The following is a 15,632-nucleotide window of genomic DNA, read 5'->3' as shown; positions in this document are numbered from 1 at the left end:
CATGTGGGCTTGTACTTTTAATAAATAATTTAATTCCATTATCTTGCTGGTTCAGAACTTTATTGTTTTTACCTTTGTTGGTATATTGAGGGACTCCAGGAGGTCCAGGTAGGCATTGTGGGTGTCCTGGTTCATGGAGACGGTTCTATAACTGGCGATAATCTGAAGAGGGGTTTTGCCTATGGTTCATAGGTTCATAGGTTTATAAGTAGGTACTAGGCTATCTGCCTGAATGCATTTATAAGCCTAGCCAGAATGTGTTGGCTTTCGCCGCCTCCTTAGATTAGTTCCCTGTGCCTCTGTCCAGCAGAACCATTGAAGTGATCCCTGGGGTAAACTTTCTGTTTGGGTTCGTGGTCTGCACTCTTGTGGGAGGAGAGGCTGGACTCTGCCCTTCTGAGCTGGGAATTTCTGGTTAAAAGCTTATAGTGCATGCATATCTGAACTGCTTCTTACTGAAGTTGGTGCGCCTTGTTTGCTGTGGCATAAACTGGATTCGGGCCTGCTGGATCTAGCTTTGTTTGTGTAACTTGAGCACTAATCCAGGCATTCTCTAAAGTATTCAATTGTATTTATTACTGCTTGGTAGTAACTTGATTAAAGTGTAGCTATCATTCTAAGCCTTTTGGATTAAGCACTTGGGCTTCAGACCAGTTGTTTTACATTAGGAAGGTTTGTGGCATGCACTGTGGTGGCAGGACAGGTAGCTTTCATCCTTCTAAGTTGGGAACTGCTGACTGAGAGCCCAGTGTCTGTTATTCTTAAAGTATTTTAGTTCTGGTTTAAGCACTTGGGCTTCAGGCCACTTATTTTACATTAAGAAGGTTCGTGGTCTGCACTCTTGTGGGAGAAGAGGCTGGACTCTGCCCTTCTGAGCTGGGAATTTCTGGTTAAAGGTTTATAGTGCCTGAATATTTGAACTGTATCTTACTGAAATTGGTACACCTTGTTTGCTGTAGCATAGACTAGATCCAGGCCTGCTGAATCTAGCTTTGTTTATATGCTTGTTGTTTGTTTGCTTGTTATTTCCCTGGAACGCTAATTCCACCTAATACGCTTCTCAGCTTCTGTGGATCACTAGTGATATCTGCATTGCTTACTGTACTTATTTCCTTGTTTCACTTGAAAGAAAGTTACTGTTTGTCGTTTTGCATTTAAGTTACCTGTAACACATTGCACTTAAGTTACCTGGCACTTGCTTACTAAAGCAATTATATAAGTCAGCACTAAAAATTAAAAGCACTACACCCTCACTCCCCACTGGCCCTTGTTTTCAATTATAAAGGAATTCCCAATATTATTCTAGCATGTCCAAAGGTCAGTTGTCAATCTCCTCTCCAGTCCAGCTGGTGAATCTGGGAATCTTGAGGCAATGTTACAACTGCCTCATGTACACAGACAACCCTCTCCTCCTCCCAACAAATTCCAACACATGTGAGAGATGCAACCATATAGCCAAACTGGAGGCTAAGCTCTCTCAACTCAGTACTGGCATAACCAGTCAGGAGGAGAAGGAAACCACACTCACTACAATTCCAGTCTCACATAGACCTACCACGACAGCAAACCAAACACATAATCACACAAAAACATACCGGAGGCTCTAAATAAAGATCTGCCTAAGCAGCAGAGACCTCCAAAGCAGACACCCAAGCAACCGCTACCCCAAAACAAAACACGTGCAACACATATCTCACAAAGCCAGTGTGCCGAACAGTCACAGCCCTTAAGACTAAACAACACACCTGATACACTTGTAATAGGTGACTCTATCGTCAGGCACACTGACGTCCCGCTCACCAGGCTGAACAAGGAGAGGGTCACGGTGAATAGCCTGTCGGGCGCTAGGATCCGCCACATAACACAAGCACTCAGGTCACTCCAAGGCAAGTACAAATATGACTCAGTCATTGTCCATGCTGGTGTGAATGACCTGAGACGTACCTCCCTGGACTACATGAAAAGGGACATAGAGGAGCTCTCTGAGCATGTAGCCCAGGCCGGTATGACCCTGACCTTGAGTAGCATCTTACCCTCACCAAGAATGATGCCACAATATGAAGACAAGATGATCAATTTCAACAATTGGCTTAAGTACCGGTGTCATTCAAAGGGGCTCCAGTGCCTGTCAGCTTGGGATGATATGCTCGACAAGCCACGATGCTTCGCTAGGGACGGCTTGCACCTGTCACCCCTGGGCTTTCGGATATTGGCAAAGGCTCTTGCTACCCCCATAGTGCCTTTTTTAGGCAAGGCTCAAAAGACAAACCCACCTCCATAGGTATCACAAGGGATAAGAAACTAAGAGTAATGCTACTCAACACCAGAAGTCTAAACCTCAAGATGCACGCACTCGAAACTCTCCTTAGCATGGAGAACATCGATATCTGTGCAGTAACAGAAACCTGGTTCAGGGCTCCTGACAGCACCCCAGCACTACCAGGTTATACCTCATACCATGCTTTTCGGCCCCAAAACTTGGACCGAACCACAAAAGGAGGGGGAGTATCGATATTCATCAAAGATACCCACACCTCCAGGTTGGTGGCAAAGCACGAAGCATCAGAGACTATCCATGTGCAACTAACAGTGGGTAAAACTGCCTTCCAGTTTATAGCCTGCTACAGACCACCCTCTCAAACCCAGGAACCCCACTCGGCCTTCCTGAGAACACTGGAAAATATGAAGGTCTCTCCAAACACCATTATATTGGGCGACTTCAACTACCCAAACAAAGACTGGGAGCATTACTCTAGCTCCAACACCCTAGCCCAAAGGTTCCTAGAATTTATAAACTCAAATGCTATGGAACAACTTGTTACCACTCCCACAAGAGGGGAAAACATACTGGACCTGATCATCACCAACATGGGGACTCTATGCTCCAGACCAGAAGTGTATCCCTCACTGGTAAGATCAGACCATAAACTAATCTCACTGGATATTCACATCCCGACCCCACCCCCTGCCCAGAAAACCACAGTGAAAAACTTCTCTAAAGCAAATTTCACACTCCTCAAAACTGAGGTGGAATCCTTCAAAGCCCCCAGGCCTGTGGAAAATACGGCCCAGACCGCAGAATCCTTTATAAACGCATTCTATGAACAACTTCAGGAATGCATGGATCATGCGATCCCAAATAAAACAAGACCCAATCCTCCAAAGGCAGACGTCCTGTCTGGTGAACCCCAGCCATAAACAAACTATACAATAGAAGGAGGAAGCTACTAAATGATAGAGCAAAATCCCAAAAAGGGAAGGCATCACTGATTAGTATTAGCAAAAAACTACGGGCACTCATAAAATTGTCTAAGGCCGCTTCGAGTGAAAAATTGCACAGGACACTAAGGATAATCACAAGGCTTTCTTTAGTTATGTTAGGAACCTGGGTGGTAATTCCCAGATATGCTCAGAATTAGTCCAAAATGACAAAAAATACACCGAACCCACAGACATTGCCAACATCCTAGATGACAGGTTCAGTGCAAACTCCCCCCCCCACCAAAAGGGCAAATATCTATCCCAGCAGAGTGCTGCCCCCCTGACATCTCAGATGCTCAGGTAAGAGCCGCCTCTCCAAAACAAAAATCACAGCATCAATGGGACCAGACGGTGTCCCGGGCTGCGTCCTACATGAACTCCAAGAAGAGCTAAACCCAAACATAAAACTACTGTTCAATCTCAGCCTTACTACAGGATATGTGCCCAAAGAGTGGCGTACAGCAACAGTGGTCCCTCTCCATAAAGGTGGTGCCTCAACGGATCCTGGAAACTATCACCCCATAAGCTTGACTAGCTTGGTCTGCAAAGCTATGGAAAGGATCATCATGGACCTCATAAATAAAGATATTGGGGACCTACAGACACTGGATCCTACCCAGTTCGGCTTTGTTAAGGGCAGATCCTGCCTCTTAAACCTGGTTGATTTCTTTGAAACAGTCACCAAGGCCATTGACGAGGGGAAGGTAGTCCACACAGCCTACCTGGACCTCGCAAAAGCCTTCGATACAATACCTCACTCGGGCATTATAGATAAGCTCACCAGCTTGAATATAAACCCCAATGTCACCAGATGGATTGCAAACTGGCTCAAGGACAGAACCCACATGGTTAGAATTGCTGGAGCCATGTCAGACTCCAAACCAGTTACAAGTGGTGTCCCACAAGGCTCAGTCCTGGGACCTCTCTTGTTCGGTATATATTTCTCGGAGGTACAGGCCAACACGGAAGGACTGTGGCTGACCAAGTTTACAGATGACTGCAAACTGGGCGCCATAATCGACTCTCCTGCTGACACAAGCATCCTCCAAAAGGGCCTCATAGAAACAGACAACTGGTGCCAGAGCCATGGCCTCAAGCTAAATGCCAAAAGTGTATAGTCATCCCCTTTGGCAAAAACAAAGTGCCCACAAATTACCACATAGGTGGTAATCCATTAAGTACAGAAGAAGTAATTAGGGACCTGGGGACCCAAGTTGATAGCAATCTCTCATTTGACAACCACGTGGCCAAAGTGGTTAGAAAAATATTTTATATAGCCCACCTAATCATGAAGGGATTCACATCTAGATCAGGGGAGGTCATCGTGCCTGTTTACTCATCCCTCATCAGGCCCATAATTGAGTACAATGCCTTTTGGGATGTACCTTACCAGACACCTGCAGCAACTGGAAAGACCCCAAAAGTACCTCACCAAGAGGATCAAAGGGCTCAAACAGATGCCATATGCTGCCCGGTTAAAGAAACTCCTGCTCTACTCAGTGGCATACCACCTGTTCAGAGGCGATCTGTGCCTGACGTATAAAGCCATGTCCAACCCAGAATTAATGGACATGCTGCACCTCAGAAAATCCAAATCCCATCGAGCTACGTGCTCGAGAGACTTGAACCTCAGCACTGAAATAAATAGGACATGCTGGAGGGACAGATTCATAACCCAGAGGCTCCCTTCACTCTGGAATAAAATCCCAGTCCAGGTTAGGCAGAGTCCCTCATTGACTCTCTTCAAGAGGAATCTTGATGAGTGGATGGGAGATCATAGGTTTACCCCAGGTATCACTTCTGTGTCACTGTTAGACAGAGGCACAGTATACTAACCTCAAAAAAGGGCATAGCAAAATAAATTTAAATGGGTGGCGAAAGCCAAACACATTCTGGCTAGGCTTATAAATGCCCTAGGGCAGATAGCCTAGTATGAACCTATGAACCTATGAACCATCCACTCGTCAAGGTTTCTCTTGAAGAGGGTTAGCGAGGAGCTCTGCCTCATGTAGATTGGAATCTTGTTCCAGAGCATGGGAAGTCTCTGGGACAGGAATCTATCCCTCCAGCACATCCTATTTATTGTTCTGGTGAGGTTTAGATCCCTGGAGCATGTGGCTCGAGGGGATATGGTTTTCTTTAGGTGGAGCATGTCCATCAATTCTGGGTTGGACATGGCCTTGTATGTCAGGCAGAGATCACCTCTGTGTAGACAGTATGCAACCGAGTTCAGCTGGAGTTTCTTCAGTCAAGCTGCATAGGGCATCTGCTTGAGGCCAGTGATCCTCTTGGCGAGGTACTTTTGTGGTCTTTCCAGTTGTTGCAGGTCTCTTGTAAGGTACATCTGAAATGGGGCATTGTACTCTATGATGGGTCTGATGAGTGATGCGTAGAGGGGCCCAATTACCTCTTTTGATCTGTATGCAAACCCTTTTGTGATTAGGTGGGCCACATAGAAGGATTTTCTAATCACTTTGGCAATGTGATTATCAAAGGAGAGGTTACTATCTACTTGGGTCCCCAGATCCCTTATTACGTCTTCCATATTTAGAGGGCTACCACCTATGTTTTAGTTTATGGATACTTTGTTTTTTCCAAAGGGGATGAGGCCATGGTTTTGACACCAGGTATCTGTCTCAGTGAGACCCTTTTGGAGGATGTCTGTATCAGCCGGAGAGTTAATTATAGCCCCTAGTTTGCAGTCGTCTGCGAACTTGGTCAGCCATAGTCCTCCTGTGCTTGCCTGTACCTCTGAGAAGTACATGCCGAACAGGAGGGGTCCTAGGACTGAGCCCTGGGGAAAGCCACTTGTAACCAGTTTAGAGTCAGACCTAGCTCCCTCAACTCTTACCTTGTGGTTTCTGTCCATGAGCCAGTTGGCAACCAATCTCATGACGTAGAGGTTTATGTTCAGGCTGGTAAGCTTGTCTATAATACCTGAGTGGGGAATGGTGCCGAAGGCCTTTGCGAGATCTAGATAGGCTGTGTGGACCACCTTTCCCTCATCTATAGCCTTGGTAACTGTTTCAAAGAAGTCCACCAGGATTAGGAGGCATGATCTGCCCTTAACAAAGCCAAACTGGGTAGGGTCCAGTGTTTGGAGGTTCCCAATGTCTCTGTTAATGAGATCCATGATGATGCGCTCCATAGCTTTGCAGTTCAAGCTAGTCAGGCTTATAGGGTGATAGTTCCCAGGGTTCGTTGTGGCTCCATCTTTGTGGAGCGGAATAACCGTTGCTGTGTGCCACTCTGTGGGCACATAGCCTGTGGAGAGGCTGAGTTTAAACAGTGTGTTTAGGTGAGGGATTAGTTAATCTTTGAGCTCATGTAGGACACAGCCTGGGACACTGTCCGGTCCCATTGATGCTGTGTTTTTGGCTTTGGAGAGGGCTGTTTTAACTTGAGTGTCTGTGATTTCAGGGGCACTACATTCTTCTGGTATAGTATGGGCCCTTTTGGGGGTGAGAGGGGGGGTGAAGTTTGCACTGAACCTGTCTGCCACGATGTTTGCTATATCGGTCGGTTCAGTGTATTTTGTGCCATTTTGCACTAACTCCGAGCAGATCTGAGAATTGCCACTTAGATTCTTGACAAAGCTAAAGAATGCTTTGTGGTTATCTTTGGAGTCCATGGTAATTTTTCTTTCTAAGCTATCCTAGGATGACTTTATGAGGGATCGTAGTTTCTTGCTGATACTGATCAGGGATGTCTTCCCTTCTTGGGATTTTACTCTTTTCTGTACTAGTTTCTTCCTTCTATTGTATAGCTTGTTTATGGCAGGGATCCACCAGACTGGTTTCCTTTTCTTGGAGGAGTGAGTCTTGGTTTTGTTTGGGATAGCACGATCCATGCATTCTTGTAGGTGCCCATAGAGTGCATTAGTAAAGGATTTTGCAGCTTGGACAGCACTATCCTTTAGCATGAGGGCTTTGAAACTTCCCACCTCAGTCTTAAGTAACGTGAAGTTTGCTTTTGAAAAGTTTTTCACGGTGGTTTCTTTGACCGGGGGTGGTGGCAGAAAGTGGATATCCAGAGTGATTAGTCAGATCTAACCAACGAGGGGTTGACTTCCAGTGTGAAATACCAGTCACCCATGTTGGTGATGACCAGGTCCAATATGTTGTCACCTCTGGTGGGGATGTTGACCAGTTGATCCAGGGCATTTGAGTTTATAAATTCTAGGAAATGTTGGGCAAGGGAGTTTGTACTTGAGTACTTCTCCCAGTTAATGTTTGGGTAATTGAAATCACCCAATATCAGGGTGTTTGGTAGGGCCTTTATGTTTCCCAGTGTTTCCAGGAATGTGGAGTGGGGGTCCTGGGACATGGTGGGTGATCTGTAGCAAGCTATATTTTAAATAGGAGTTTTGCCCATTGTTAGTTGCACATGGATGATCTCTGAAGCATCCTGCTGTGCCACTAACCTGGAGGTGTGGGTATCCTTGATGAATATGAATACTCCTCCGCTTTTTGTATTTCGGTCTGGGTTTTGTGGCCGAAATGTATGGTGTGAGTTGTAGCCTGGTAGTGCTGGGGTGCTCTCTGGAGCCTTAAACCAAGTTTCTGTTACTGCACATATATCGATTTTCTCCATACTGAGGAGTGCCTCGAGTGCATGAATTTTGAGGTTTAGACTTCTGGCATTGAGTAGCATTACCCTCAGTTTTTTGTTACTTGTGCTATTTACGGTAGTGGGCTTGTCTTTTGAGCCTTGCTTAAAAAAGGCACTATGGGGATGGCAAGAGCCTTGGCCAGTATTCGAAAGCCTAAGGGTGACAGGTGCAAGCCGTCTCTAGCGAAGCAACATGGCTTGTTGAGTATGTCATCCCAGGCTGACAGACACTGGATCCCCTTTGAATGACACCGGAAGCTTAGCCAATTGTTGAAATTGAAAATTTTTTTCTCTATACCGTGATATAATTCTTGGTGAGGGCAGGATGCTACTCAGGGTCAGGGTCATACCGGCCTGGGCTACGTGATCAGAGAGCTTCTTCATATCTCTTTTCATGTAGTCCAGGGAGATACAGCTCAGGTCATTCACACCAACATGGACAATGACAGAGTCATATTTGTACTTGTTCTGGAGTGACCTGAGTGCTTGTGTTATGTGGCGGATCCTGGCACCCGACAGGCAGCTAACAGTAACCTTCTCCTTGTTCAGCCTAGTGAGTGGGACGTCAGTGTGCCTGACTATAGAGTCACCTATTACTAATATGTTGGGTGTGTTATTTTTGCCTTAAGGGCTGTGATTGCGTGGCACACTGGTTTTGTGAGGTATGTGTTTCATGGTTTGTGTTGGGGGGGTGGAGTTTGCTTGGATGTCTGCTTTGGAGGTCTCTGTTGCTTTTGCAGATTTGTATTTAGAGCCTCTGAGTATGTTTTCATGTATTTATGTGTGTTTTTTGCCGGTGCTGGTTTCATAGGTCCTTGTGAGACTGGTGGTGTGATGCAAGTAATTCCCTTCTCCTTTTGACTGCCTGGTCCAGTCTTGGGTTGAGAGAGCTTAGCCTCCAGTTTGACTGTATAATTGCATCTCTGGCATGTATTAGTGTTTGGTGGAAGGAGGAGAGGGTTGTCTGTGTACATGAGGCAATTGTAACATTGCCTCAAAATGCCCAGATTCACCAGTTGAACCGAAGACTACACCTGAAACTGCCTTTTGGACATGCCTGGATAGGTACAGTGAACTGTTTTACTGATTGGCTGGTAAGGTCAAATAGAGAGCCTTGTTCTTCTCTACAGTATAGGGGGGTCTAGTGCTAAGGTTTATTAGTGCTTGCTATGAGTTTTGAGCAAGTGCCGGGATGAGAAGTGAATGTTTTGAGTGCTTAAGTTGAAAGTTTGTCTAGTTCCAAGGGAAAAATTGAAGAGCAGACTTTGAGGAGCCAGGAATCTTTATACCCTAGCTAACCGGCACGCAAAACCACACAAATGCAGGTTTTATAGGAGGGAAATGAAAGAGATAGAAATTAGCCCAAAATGGCCAATAAACTACTAATTTCTGGGCTGAAACCACACCTCTAGGGACAGATAGGCTGCTCAAAGCTCCCTCTCTCACAGTGAACAGAGAAACTTCCTTCTATTCAAGTAAGCTATGGGCAAACACAGAAACTTGTAACACAGCCCTGAATTCAGCACTAACCTGAAAACTGGAGTATACTAGCTTAGAAAGATGGGAAAACAAGTATATATATATATATATATATATATATATATATATATATATTTTTTTTTTAGAAAATAAAGCAGGTACAATCAAAAAAATCACTTTAAGTGCACAGAAATGACTATCACAATTGAGTGTGTAGCCTACAACTGTTAAACAGGTAATTTAAACACAAAAATGACTTTGATAAAGTGCAGGCACTAAAATACGTGCAATATGTAGCTGAAACAAGCTTTGAAATCATAAAAACTCTAGGAAATCGGCCTTTTAGGTGGAATTAGCTAAAGGCAGCAAGATAATGCAGAAAAATTATGCTTAATCACTCCAGAGAGTTGTACATGGAGGAGTTTGAGTGACTCATTTAGGTGTGCCAATCTGGAGGAGTATTTGTCTTTAATAAAAATAGATACTCCCCTTACTTGGGTCTATGACACTGGATCAGAAACTGATTTCATCGAATGGCTTTTACACTGAAAATGCCATTGATAGAAATCAGTTTTGTGAGATCACGGTACAGTGAAGATCGGAAAATTTGCCCTTTCCTCACTGTAGTGTGATCTCGGAGTTGGTATATGTATTTAATGGGGGGGGGGCACAGTCCCCCACAAAACTGATTTCTATCAATGGCATTTTTAGTGTAAAAGCTGTTCGATTAAATCAGTTTTCGATCCAGTGTTATAGACCCTCTTACTTTGGATTTCCCGCTCTTGTCTGGTGATCTGAGCGAGTGAAGGCGTTGTAACCCTGTATGGCCAGGGTGCTCCTTGCAGCCTTGAACCTGTTTTCTGTGACTGCACAGATGTCAGCATCCTCAAAGGTGAGGGCAGCTTCCAACGAGTGCAGTTTTAGATTAAGAGTCCTAGAGTTTAGTAGCATGACCCTGATGTTGGTTTTTGAAGAAAATTTTACATTGGAAATTTTGCCCTTGTGACATTACCTAAAAAAAGGCACTAGAGTGGAGGCAAGAGCCTCTGCCAGAAGCCAAAATCATAGGGGTGACACGTGGAGACCATTTCTGGCAAAGCATCGGGGTCTATCAACCATGTCATTCCAGGCTGACAGGAACTGGATCCTACACCAGAAGTTAAGCCATTTGCTGTAGTCAGTCATCTTTTACTTGTTTTGCAGCATCGTCCTGGGTGAGGGTAGTATATGCTGCTTAAGGCTAGGGACATACCTGCCTAGGGCACATAATCTAAGAGCTCAGTCATGTATTCCAGAGAGTTACAGTCATTCACATCAACATGCACCATGACAGAGTCATAACAGTCAGTACTTGTTGCTGAGAGGCTGGAGTGCATGTGTGGTGTTCCAGATCCTGGCAACAGACAGTCAGCTAACTGTGACTTTCTCCTTATCCAACCTGGTGACTGGCACATCAGTGTGTCTTACAATAGAGTCACCTATGACTTGTACATCTGGTTTTGTGTTACGCCTTAGTGTTTTACCTGGTGAGACAATGGAATGTCTGTTTTTATGTGTACTGTGTTTATCTACACGTGAGCTATGTGTGGTCTGCTTGTGTTTGGGAGGTCTCTGTGCTTTGAGTAGGTTTTTAGACAGTACCTCCGCATATGTGGGGTTATATGTTTGTTGCATGGTGGGTGTGGATGGTGGTATGTGAGTGCTGACAACCTCCTTGGGGTCAGGTATACAGACTATTGAGGGAGGGAGCAATGAGTCTATGTTTTTTATGTAAATGCATCTCTTGCATGCTGAGCTTGAGTACCGTAAAAGAAGTGGGTTGTTAGTGTACATGAGGCAATTGCTACATTGCATCAGGATGTCTAAATCAACCAGGTGAGCTAGAGAAATGGTGGGGTATTGTTTTTCCATAGTATTAGGCAAGAGATGTGGTTGGTAACAGGGATTGAGTAGAAATGGCCTGTTGGTGTTCCTGTGCTAGGGAATGCCACTAGTATTGATGAAAAGATTAGAGAGGGTAGCTCAGAGGCTGTACCAATCTGTAGACTGGAAAAGTCCCTGGTGGAAAGAGACTACAGCTAAGGAAAATTCTCTGCTGGAAACAGACAACAGCTAATGGAAAAATTACTGTTTCTGTACCCAGCAAACAGTAATCAGATCTGTGCACTAGTGTGCACTGCTGCACATCATGCAAACTGGTGCAAAAGTGGGGCTTTTAAAATAAATGAAAAAACATCACTGGTGGGCAAAATAGTCAATCAAAAGCTCAGAACAGAGCCCTAGTCCAATGAGCTTCAATGGATGGGTCTGTAGCCACACATCTCCTGTTACAAGGATGCAGAGGGCCTCACCAGAAAAGGTTTGGTGGGGATTAGTGCTCAATTCCAGTACAAACAGAACTAGAGACCACAGGATCTGTGGCAAGTCTGTGCTACACAGTACAAGTGCGCAGAACACAAGAGTAAATGCGGTTGAAAACGGGCAAAACTTACAGTAAAAATGCAGAAATAATTATCAAAAAGACTGATAGCAAGGGAAGAAAAACAAGTAATATTCTTGTCTGTAGTTGTTGGCCTCAGATGGCTCATATTCAGATAGTTGAGAGCTAGATGGTCAACTACCTCAGTGTAGCTTGGTTAAAACAAGAGCAAACCTGTACAAACATGGGGATTTTAAAATAAATGAAAAAAAACTCACTGGTGGGCAAAATAGCCAATCAAAAGCTCAGAACAGAGCCCACGTCCAACAAGCTTCAATGGATGGGTCCTTCCATTTGTTAATATATTTGAAAAGTAAGATTGCATAGAATATTGGTTGCTTTCAAGTACACTTATTGTAAAATGATTTTTTTCTCAGATTTCATTTCTTTGTATATTTTTACTCTTTTGTATGACGTGATATTCCATTTTTTAAACTTTTGTTGTATCAATTGTTTTAAAATGTTACTTTAGTATGTATTTCTTGAATTTTATTGTTCAGCTTTCTGGGGAGCTTTTTTTCCCTGGGCTTCCTCTAAAAAGGGGTTTTGTCTTGTCAGACTTTTACAGTAACTACCTGCAAATAAATAATAAATTACACTCCAAGGTATCTTGTTTTAAGACTCACCCTCCTGCAATGTTTCTTGTCTTGCTTTACATGTCGCTGTTATTAATGTTATTTAAAAATGCAGAAAACTGGAGGAGTTCTGTATCCTCCCAATGATTTCCAGTATTATATGGTGGCTTATAGTGACAGCCTTCTATTGTCCTCACATCCCTTTTGTTTAAGGTACCCATTAATACTAGCTATGCTGCAAAACAAAATGATTATCAATACTGATGCTGAGTAAACTTATTTCAGGATAGCAACCATTTCATAATAATAATGAGGGCAATGTGGTATGTGTCACTTTATTATTTAGGATTTTATCTCCTAATTACTCCAATAGAAGTGTGCTTTGGGGGTTTACCTGCCCTTTTCACAGCTCATTTCCTTAAACTCTTCCTACACTTTTTGGGTACCTTCCTACAGTGACCAGTATTCATTTTCCTGGGAAATCTAATGTTCAGACCATTGCTCCATCGTCTAAGTGGGTTACTTACTACCCTTCCAGGCAGTTCTCCTGTTCTCTCCATTTACTGTTCTCATTGAGATTCCTCTTAAAATTTTCTTGTGGAGATAACTTCAGTTTTGTCTCACTGTGTCAAGGTTTCTTTCCTTCTGCATTTATCATACCTTTAAAACTCTGTGAATGACAACATATCCTCATCTTTTTTTTTGGGGGGGGGGGAGTTAAGAGATTTGACTGGAGATAAAATGAAGGTAACATATTTTTGTCTAGATATTTCCACATACTCACAGGTATATCTCATCATTTCATCTAAACTTCAGAACCCCCACAGCTATAAAGCATGAGCAGAAACCATTATGACTGTATAGGTTATTCATTAGCAAATCTACTTTTCTTTCAGACACTCTTGACAAGCCAAGTAAACTTGTATCTTATTATAAAGATCCCATGGGTAGCCCTGTGTGATTTTTTATTATATTATTTTTGCCATTTAATGTCTTGATATTTATATGTGACTTCAAGTGGAATGTGTTTTGTTTGAGACTAAGAAGAACAACATTTATTGTGCCTGACCTATTTCTTTGTTCCACCATTTGATTCTATAAATGTGGTCCAGAGATGAGGTTTAAATCCTCCTGCAAGCATAATTTAGGCGCAGTATCTTCCTGGCAAATAATCCTAATGTTGTTTCATCAGAAGATTCTAATATACCATTGACTGACAAGTTGTGGTATCCTGACTGTTTTTATTGTTTTGTTTTGTGGCCATTTGTTTTGCTCTTTATGAACTCTAATGCTCTTGTTGTCACTATGGTTTGACGCTGGCGTCCTCTCAAAATTCTGTTAATGTATATCTTTCCTTTAATAATCCCAAGTAGTTCTCCCTTAATATGCATGTATATAATTTCTTCTTGGTGCTGGTTTATCCAAGATTGGATGCCATGAGTTTTTAGCTACTTCCTGCTAGGTATCACACATGCATAATTTCATTTGTTCTAAATTAGAACTTTCATCTCTGATTGTTGGAGATCTTGGCCATGCCATGGCCTTGCCATTTTTGAGGTGTTTTAGTGCCAGTTATTACTAAGATGACTAGAAATTATGCTACCATCAGACATCAACCAAATTACCTCACTAAACACACATGTGTACACACACACACACACACACACACACACACACACACACACACACACACACACACACACACACACACACACACACACACACATATGCAATCACACACACAGGCACGCATACTTTTAGTATCTCAGAGAAATGGCCCTACAATTTCACTTTATTTTATTTATTTTTATATTGACAATTATTGACTGGGTAATTCCCAATACACCAATGGCCTTTTTATAGGGGAGACCCAAGGTAGTATTCATACTGGCCAGGAAATATTTGGCCATGGCAATGGGGTACTTCATTTAGTCTTTCAGAAAAGTGCTGTGGAACTTTAACATCCACATTAGCTATCATCAACTAAGGCATATGGGGTCCCAGTTTAACATCTCTGTTTAAGTAAACTTCCCCTTTTGCTGTGAAAAATTCTGTGTGGAAGCATATACTTGAAATAGTTTCATTGAAATATAAAAACAAATTTATAGGTTCATAGGTTCATAGGTTCATACTAGGCTATCTGCCCGAGGGCATTTACAAGCCTAGCCCATCGTTTTGTGGCTTACGCCACCCCTTTAGTATGGGGAACTATACCCATTATTTTGCTGTGCCTCTGTCGAGCAGTGACACTGAGGTTATCCCTGGGGTATATCTGTGATCTCCCATCCATTGGTCAAGATTTCTCTTGAACAAGGCCAGCGAGGTGCTCTGCCTCACATGTACTGGGATTTTGTTCCACAGCATAGGGAGTCTTTGGGTGATGAATCTATCCCTCCAGCACGACCTATTAATAGCCGTGTCAATGTTTAAGTCTCCGCCTTGTGGCTCTGATGGATCTAGATTTTTGAGGTGAAGCATATTCATCAAATCTGGGTTTGACATGGCCTTGTATGTTAGGCAAAGGTCACCTCTGAGCAAGCGTGTTTACTGAATAGAGCTGGAGTTCTTTCAGTCGGGCAGCATAGGACAGATTTTTGAGACCCTTTATCCTTTGGTGAGGAACTTTTGTGGCCTCTCCAGCTGCTGCAAGTGTCGGGTCAGATACATTCCGAATGGGGCATTGTACTCAATCATTGGTCTGATGAGTGATGAGTAAAGGGAGACTATGACCTCCCTTGATCTAGATGAGAATCCCTTCATGATAAGGTGGGCAATGTAGAAGGTCTTCCTAACTACTTTAGCTACATGGGTGTCGAATGACAGACTACTATCAACCTGGGTCCCCAGGTCCCTGATAACTTCTTCTGTGCTCAGTGGATTGCCACCTATTTGGTAGCTAGGGTAACCTTGTTTTTCCCGAAGGGTATGACTATGCATTTTTGGCATTTAACTTTAGGCCGTGGCTCTGGCACCAGTTATCCGCTTCTGTGAGACCCTTCTGAAGGATATCTGTATCAGATGTGTTTTCTACTATGGCGCCCAGTTTGCAGTCATCTGCAAACTTTGTCAGCCATAACCCTCCTGTGTTTGCTTGTACTTCGGAAAAGTAGATGCCAAACAAGAGTGGGCCCAGGACTGAGCCCTGTGGGACACCACTTGTGACAGGCTTTGAGTCTGACATGGCGCCAGCAACTCTGACCCTGTGGGTTCTGTCACTCAGCCAGTTT

Source organism: Protopterus annectens, chromosome 3.part0 (genome assembly GCF_019279795.1).
Source record: "Protopterus annectens isolate FY-2018-M chromosome 3.part0, PAN1.0, whole genome shotgun sequence".
NCBI classification, from domain to species: domain Eukaryota; kingdom Metazoa; phylum Chordata; order Ceratodontiformes; family Protopteridae; genus Protopterus; species Protopterus annectens.
Note: the sequence above shows the minus strand (reverse complement) of the source record.